This window comes from Muscardinus avellanarius, assembly GCF_963383645.1.
Source record: "Muscardinus avellanarius genome assembly, chromosome: 1".
Lineage (NCBI taxonomy): Eukaryota > Metazoa > Chordata > Mammalia > Rodentia > Gliridae > Muscardinus > Muscardinus avellanarius.
This window is the reverse complement of record NC_137786.1, coordinates 228359577-228367972: the sequence shown is the minus strand read 5'-3', so window position 1 is coordinate 228367972 and position 8396 is coordinate 228359577.

Here is an 8396-nt window from a genome sequence, read left to right as displayed (position 1 = left end):
GCTGGGGCCAGTGAGGCTGGGATAGGAGCCTGCCGTGAGGCAAGGTCGTGCTGGGGCCTCCGAGCCGGAATCAGAGCCTGCCGTGAGGCAAGGCAGGTGCTGGGGCCACCAAGGCCAGGATCAGAGCCTGCCGAGGGTTAGGCCAGTCCCAGGGCCAGCGAGGCCGGGATTGGAGCCTGCTGTGAGGCAAGGCCAGTGCTGGGGCCTCCGAGGCTGGGTTCGGAGCTTGCTGAGGGGTTAGGCCGGTGCCAGGTCCAACTGCCAGCATCGGAGCCTGCTGTGAGGCAAGGCCGCTACTGGGGTCTCCGAGGCCGGGATCAGAGCCTGCCGAGGGGTTAGGCCAGTGTCGGGGCCAGCGGCCAGCATCGGAGCCTTCCGTGAGACAAGGCCACTACTGAGGCCTTGGAGGCCAGGATCGGAGCCTGCCAAGGGGTTAGGCCGGTGCCAGGGCCAGTGAAGCCGGGATCAGAGCCTGCCATGAGGCAAGGCCGGAGCTGGGACCTCCAAGGCTGGGATCGGAGCCTGCCGAGGGGTTAGGCCGGTGCCGGGGCCAGCGGCCGACATTGGAGCCTGCCATGAGGCAAGGCCGCTACTGAGGCCTCCGAGGCCAGGATCAGAGCCTGCCTTGAGGCTAGGCTGGTGCTGGGGCCACCAAGGCCAGGATCGGAGCCAGCCGAGGTGTTAGGCCAGTGTCGGGGCCAGCAAGACCAGAATCGGGGCCTCCCATGAGGCAAGGCCGCTGCTTCAGCCAGCAAGATCTGGATCAGTCCACAGGGTAGCCAGGCCACTACTGGGGCCGTCAAGAGTGGGATCGGTACTTGCAACGTGGCATGCACAGAGAAATATCACAGAAAATAAAAACCAGATGCTTCCCCTAATCAGCAATAACTAGGAGGAAAGGGGCAACAGGAAGAGGTCGAGCTATAGAAAGGGCCCTATAGTGACACAATTAAGGTGACCAATCAGAGGGTATGGAATAGGAGAGGATGGAGACTCTTTAAAATGCAGGAGGTACATAAACAAATGTATCAAAGTTAATCACCAAACAAACATGGGATTGAGAGAGGGGGAGGGAATGGGATGGGGACTGGATGAGGACTAATTGGATGATATGTGCTTCTATATCCTCTCAAGTCTTGTATTCCAATGTGATGTATGATTACAATGCACCAATAAAAATAAATTAAAAAAAAAAGAAACTGGCCGTCTGCCACCTTGCCTTGATGTATTAGTTCTTTGTATATTTACCGCTGTATTAATTCTGAAAATAAAATTTTAGGAGTAGAAGGTAGCCAAAAAAGAAAGTATAAAATGCTTGCCAAAACCGAAAATAAAGACAGCAGCTTCACCCTCCATTGAGTCTGTGTGCTGTTTCTCCGTCATACTCCGCGGACTCCTTACCCCACCGCTCGCGGAACCCCGACTCCTGCCAGGGCTGGACCCTGGCCGCCTCCCCTGCTTGCTCGTGTGTGCGTGTGAATGTAGGAATGGTACTGGGCAAAGTGAACAATGTGCTTTACATCAGAACTGGCCCCACAGTGTGAGTCCCCCACAGTGACGAGGAGACTGAACATTGAGAAACACTCGCTGGCCTACATTTTCTGGCATGGGATTCTGAAAAAGAGAACCTGCAGACTCTACACTGGATCCACTGAAACTAAGAACAGCTAGCGCTCTCTCTCGCTCTCTCTCTCTCTCTCTCTCTCTCTCTCACACACACACACACACACACACACACACACACACACACACACGAACTCACAGTACCTTATTTTCTCATGATAACTCAGTGTGGAGAGAGACCTCTGTGCCCCTGTACCTCATAGAGGCCTAAGAGGACACACACTTTAAGAAAACTTTAGGCCTGAACAGGATTTTTAGAATAGGAAGATATGGATAAGTGACTCTGGGTATCAGAGAAGGAAGAGGTAACATTCCTTTAAGTGGGAGAAACTGGAACAATTCTGAAAATGAGGAAGTTGAGGATGTGCTTGGGTGTGTCAGGAAAAGATGTTCAGGAAGGGAAAAAGCCCTCCTCACTCCAGATGGGTGGTGAGTGAGGATCCCGAGCCATCCTGGACTTCCCAGCTGCACCACTTGCTGGCTGTGGATGGATGGGAGACTTAATGTTCTGTGTCTCCACTAAAGTGGAGACTGTCACAGAGCCATTGGGCACCATAAGTAAATACAATGTGCAAAGTGCTTTATATCAAATCTGGCCCCGCAGTGGGTATGCAAGTGCTCACTGCCAGCCAGTGTCTATAGAATTAGGGAATGTTGGTTGGGATTCAACTCAGAGGTGGAGCATGTAGTTGGTATGTGTGATGTCCTGGGTGCAAACCTCAGGATAGGATGAGAGAAGGATGAAGAAAGAAACATTAGGAGAAAGAAAAAGAAAAACAGGCACAAATAAAATGGTGCATAAGATAACTCTGATGATGAGTAAGACCATCAGAAACCACTTGCAATTGTTTCTCCTTTATAGGCTGTAAAAAAATCCAGAAGTCAAACAGGTTTGAATATAAGCTGGATTTTTAAGTTGGAAAACAAAGCACTAGGTTTTGATTCATGTTTACTTGATTTATCTGATTCGCATTTTTCACAGATACTGATATAATTTGCATATGAATACTCTCTCAAACATATCTGAAATATTTTGGACATGTTAGTCTTCCCAGAAGCCAGTCCCCCCCCCATTTATTTTACATGCTTGTCAAAGTTTTTATAACTTTCAATTGCAGTAGATATTTGACACATATTTCAGTGTATGACAAGTAAATAAATGTTATGGTGTGTGAATTATTGTGTATGCACACTACATGTATAGTGTATACATAGTGTGTAAAATATATTTTGATACATTTAAGTATACATTATATATTAAGTATACATTTGATACATACTTTGATATATGTAAACCACTAATTAATATGAATCACATCACACATCTAATCTTTATGGTAAAATTTTTTAAGTTATAATCTCTTAGCAATTCTTATTCAACAAAACCTGAATGACCAACACTTACAGATGACTTACCAGAGAACAGGTGCTAAGTGAGAAATCTCTTTACTCACTGCAACAATCCTATGAGTAGAGTTTATGTGAGTAATATTTATTGTAAAAAGTGAGGTCCTTGGGAAGATGAAATGAGACATGAATAGATAGTGTCCAGGGCAACCATCCAAACCAGAACCATCTGGAACAAATCGAGGTGCATTTTCATCTGCCCAGATTATCTAATTCACTCTGGATACAGGAAATGAGGCAGAGAGAGATTAAGGAGCTTGGATGAGGATACGGAGCTGTAATTGGGAGATCAAAGCTATGAAGCCAAGCGTTCAGGCTCATGAGACTGTTTTCAACTATACTCACCTCTCAGCTTGACCCTCACTGACGCTTTATAGTTCTGATAGACACCTGAGGCTTGACTCAACTGCTCCACCATATGACCCCTGGGTTGAGTTTTGTGTGAGTCCCATAGTTTTTGGCCAGGACTCTGCTCCTTGTGGACTCCATCCTCCTACCTCAGTCACTCTGGGTTGAATCACCTTATTCATTACCTCGGCGATGCCCAAATTACTCCACATCTTTCTACCTTGCCTCTGCATCTCCAGGGATCTTCCTGTTCACAGGACATCAAGCCTTTCCATAAACAGATGTCCTCTGATGACTTTAGGACCTTCATCACTGACCCTTCCCTACCCCATTCTGCCCCTTTGAAGTCGTAGCCTGTGCACTACTTCTCATGTCATGGCAACATCAGAGTAGGAGCTTAATAAATCATGTAGTAATTAATGTTCCAGAAAAGACTTTGATGTTTTATAAAAAGGTAACTGATGACATTACACATTTGTTTTTGTTTATTGGTTTTTGCTAGCTGTATTTAGGAAGTGGAGCTGTTTTTACTTAATGTGAAACCTTAGCAAAGGCACAGATCAAATGCACAGGGAACCTGAACATTAGTGTAGATATCCTGGGAAGAACCACCTTTGCATCTTCATGGATAAGGTGTTGAGGCCAGCAAGGAGGAGGCAGTCGAGGAAAGGAGGTGGTACCATATCTGCCAAGAAGTGTTTCAGTCTCCCCTTTTTCTAGAAGTGATATTTGCCCCAAATGATCTGATCAGGATCTGTCTGAGCTGAGACTTGAAGCTGGATATAGAAGCAGATTAAGGGTTATAAGGCATTGGCCTCTGGTTACTGTTTCTTGAATTCTTCTCCAAAACTCTGAACTCTACTCAAATGAACATTTTCCTACACTGCGGGCCTAAGAACTTAATTCTGTATACATGTGTCATTGAAGTGCCTCATGAAATCTAAACCAATATCTACTCCAGTAAGTTTTCTTTTTGAATATGATATTTTGTGTAGTGATCCAACAGTTCTGTGTCTTATCTTTGGAGCCTTAGTGGGGCCTTTGACACCAAAGTTTTTACTAGTAAAACTAGTATGGGCTTAACGCCAAGCACTCTTACCACTGATCTACACTCCCAAACCCTAAGGATCTTTCTTTTCTTTTCCTTTCTTTCTTTCTCCTTTCTTTCCTTCTTTCCTTCTTTCCTTCTTCTTTCTTCTTTCTTTCTTTCTTTCTTTCTTTCTTTCTTTCTTTCTTTCTTTCTTTCTTTCCTACTGTGCTAGCTACAAACTCTAGTAAATGCTCAGAAGTAATGAGAAGCCGGGCGTGGTGGCGCAGGCTTGTCATCCCAGTACTCGGGAGGCTGAGACCGGAGGATCGCGGTTCGCGGACAGCCTCAGCTACTTAGTGAGGCCCTCTGCAACTCAGTGAGACCCGGTTTCAAAATAAAGAATAAAAACTAGGGCAGGGGGTGTAGCACGAAGGTCGAATACTAACAAAAACCAAAAAAAAAAAAAAAGTAATGAGAGCCAGCATCCTTGTAATGAACCTGGTAACACTATGAATATGAAGCTTGCTAGAGGTCTTTGCTTTTTTTTTTTTTTTTTTTTTTGCAGGTCTGGGGATGGAACCCAGAAGCATTTGACCTCTGAGCTACACCCCCTGCCCTATTTTTTATTCTTTATTTGAAACCGGGTCTCACTGAGTTGCGGAGGGCCTCACTAAGTAGCTGAGGCTGTCCGCGAACCGCGATCCTCCAGTCTCAGCCTCCTGAATGCTGGGATGACAAGCGTGCGCCACCACGCCCGGCTAAAGGTCTTTGCTTTGTGAGTAGAAATACTTTTCAGTGAGGAAATCCCCTTGAAGTCCTAATTTACTTAGCTTTTATGAAGAATTATTTGTGTAGAACTGTGAAACTGTTGAATTTCATCATCTAGTCATACAATTTTCCTCCAGCATTATCAAGATTAATTACATTAATTTTTTAATGTTAACAGTACCTTGCATTCCTAAAATAAACCTTAGTCTACAACCTCGCTTATATAAGAATATTTTATAGGATTTTACTTGCTAAGACTATTTTTTTTTTGGGGGGGGAGTGGCACTGTTGGTGAAACCCAGAGGCTTTCTATCTCTGGGCTATACTCCCAGACCTATTTTATATTTTATTTGGAAATAAGGTCTCACTAAGTAGCTGAGGCTGGCTTCGAACCCGTGCGATCCTCCTGTCTCAGCCTCCCAAGTGCTGGGATTACAAGTGTGCGCCACCACGCCCGGCTTGCTAAGACTTTTTTAAGAATTTGTTTGAGCCAAGCATGGTGGCGCACACTTGTAATCCCAGCATTCAGGAAGCTGAGACCGGAGGATCGCGATTCACGGACAGCCTCAGCTACTTAGTGAGGCCCTCCGCAACTCAGTGAGACCTGGTTTCAAAATAAAGAATAAAAAATAGGGTTGGGGCTGTAGCTCAGAGGTCAAATGCCCCTGGGTTCCATCCCCAGGCCCACAAAAAAGTAAAAAAATAAAATTTGTTTGTACACATGAGGGATTTTTTTGAAATGTCTTTGTGTAGTTGGGGATCCAGGCAATACTGGCCTCGTAGATGGAATTGAGAAGTCTCCTGTTTTGGGGGTGTGTGTGTGTGTGTGTGTGTGTGTGTGTTACTAGGAAATGAACCCAGGGGCATTCTACCTCAAAGCTACACCTCCAGCCCTTTTCATATTTTTAGTATTGTTTTATTGTTGTTGTTTTGTGGTACAAAGAGGTGGAACCCAGGAGCTTTCTACCTCCAGGCTATACTCCCAGACCTACTTTATTTTTGTTTTTTATTTGAAAACAGGATCTCACTAAGTTGCTGAGGCTAGCTTTTAGCCTGCATGATCCTCCTCTGTCAGCCTCCCAAGTACTGGGATTACAAGCGTGCGCCACCACGCCTGGCTTTCATTCTTGTTTTGAAACAGGGTCTTGCTAAAATTCTGAGGCTGTTCTCGAACCTGCCATCTTCCTGTCTCAGACTCCCAAGTACTGCAATTACAGGCATGCACTATCACGCCAGCTTTGTTCCACTTAAATTATCCGGTGTATTAACATACATTGTTCAGATAGTCTTATCTAAATCTGTGTCTTACTATAAATTCTGTAGTGATGCCATCAAAGTTAAGGCAGTGAAATGACAGTGCCTTATCACTTTTTCTGATTACTATACATAAAAGGTTACACTTTTTTCATTCTTTGCCTTGTCAAGGTACAGCTTTTGGGTTTTCTCTTTCCAAGATCACCGATTTCTTCTAATACTTTAATTTGCTTTTCTTTTTCTAGTTACTTATACTGGAAACTGAGGTCATTAATGAGAGCTTTTACCCTTACATAGACATTTAATACTATAAATTTCCCTGAATATTGTTTTAGTTGCACCACAAGATACAAGGAAAACACACAAAAATCAGTTGTATTTCTACATACCAGCAACAAACAAGTATAACCCAAATCACAAAAGCAATACCATTGACAAAAACTCCAAAAGAATAAATATTTTACAAAATATGTACAGGATGTATATGCTGAAACTACAAAACGCTGATGAGGGAAACTTAAACGGTGCAAGTGAGTGGAGAGACATACAAAGTCAAGAATTACAAGGCTCACTATCTGAAGAATGTGAATTCTCCAAATTTATCCATAAATCTAATGCGATTCTAATCAAAACTCAAATAGGAGTTTTGTACACATAAGCTGATTCTAAATGTTTCATGGGAAGGTAAAATTAATAGACTAACCGAAATAATTTTGCAAAGGAAAAATAAAGCCAGTGATTACATTATTAGATTTCGAGGCTTATTACAAAGTATTGGTAATCTTGACTATGTGGTATTACCAAAAAGAGAGACATACCAATTAATGGAAAATAAGAAGTCTAGAAATATACCCAGGCCAATATGGTTGTTTCTTTCTTTCTTTTTTCTTTCTTTCTTTTTTTTTTTTTATGCTGAGGATTGAACCCAATGCATTCTACCTCCAAGTTCCTCTCCAGTCCTTATGTTATTTTTTACTTTAAAATGGATTCTAAATTGCTGACACTACCCTCAACCTCGTAAGCACTGGGATTATAGGCCTCTGCTACACATTTGACTTGATTAGCTGATTCCTGACAAAGATGCAAAAGATATCCATAGGAGAAAGCACAGGCTTTTCAACAAGTGATGCTGAAACAGCTAGACATCTACCCATATGCCCCATCTACAAAAAATATATAAACCTCACACTTGGTAAAGTCTACTCAAAATGATCCTAAGTCTAAAATGTAACATGTGAAGTAATAAAACATTTAGAAGAAAAGATAGAATGTCTTTTGGTCTTGGGGTTAGACAAAGAGGTTTTTAGGCTGAAAAAGCATAACCCATAAAAGAGTAATAATAAACTGAACTAATTAAAACGTTTGCTCTGTGAAAGAAACTGTTAACTAAAATGGCCAGCTACAGATTGGGAGAAAATAGAACATATCTGACAACAGATGGATAATCATAATACACGAGGATTCTTAAACTCAACAGTAAAAAAAATAAGGCAACTTAAAAAACATGAATGAAGACCTGAAGAGACCCTTCACCAAACAAAATATGCACACGGCAAAAAAGCACACGAAAAGGTGTTCACCCTCACTGATCTGTAGGGAAATGGAAATTAAAACTCTGATGAAAGAACGGCCAAAATAAGGAACACTGGCAACACTGAACGCTGACCAAGACGCTCAGCCATGGACTTGAACTTCCTGCAGAATGCTGCCTTTTTCTCAAGCACAATACATAAATGCTTTACAGGAGATATATCGATACCGTGGTTTTAGACGAAGACGTGCTCCCAGTTTACTCAACAAGTTTCTAGTCACGAGAGACAGAACAAATCTGAATTGTACACCATGGTTAGATGAAAGCGTAAATGTTTATTCTGACCTTTGCGTGCACAGAATCTTCTAGACTTCAGGGTGTTGTGTGGTCACTATTCCTTTATTTTTAAAAGCATTCTTGTATTTAGCCTTTATT